This window comes from Austrofundulus limnaeus, unplaced genomic scaffold, assembly GCF_001266775.1.
Source record: "Austrofundulus limnaeus strain Quisiro unplaced genomic scaffold, Austrofundulus_limnaeus-1.0 Scaffold361, whole genome shotgun sequence".
Taxonomy (NCBI): Eukaryota; Metazoa; Chordata; class Actinopteri; order Cyprinodontiformes; family Rivulidae; genus Austrofundulus; species Austrofundulus limnaeus.
In genome coordinates this window covers 6,320-6,674 of record NW_013952763.1, presented here as the reverse complement: position 1 = coordinate 6,674, position 355 = coordinate 6,320, and positions in this window count along the sequence as shown.

Here is a 355-nt window from a genome sequence, read left to right as displayed (position 1 = left end):
AGAACGTTACACAAAAATAAACATTAATAATTCAGGTTTAGCTCCTGTATCAGTACTTGTAGTTGCATTTTATTTAACTTTTATTTAACATCTTATTACAGAGCAAATTTCATCAGCTAAGTTGCTAAACTTATATTTAAAAACAAATTCTTCGGTCCGTGATGAATTTCCAAACTACGCCAACTTTGTAAAAAAAAAATTTAAAAATCTCTGCCGTCTTTGTTTCTCTATTTAGTTTGTTGTCAGCATTGAATCCTGGGACATCCTCTGCAGGGAGACTGCTTTGATTCCTCAACCAAAGGAGAATTGGGACAGCACTGTGCGGGGCAGTGAAGTTTGCAGCCGACAATGAGGC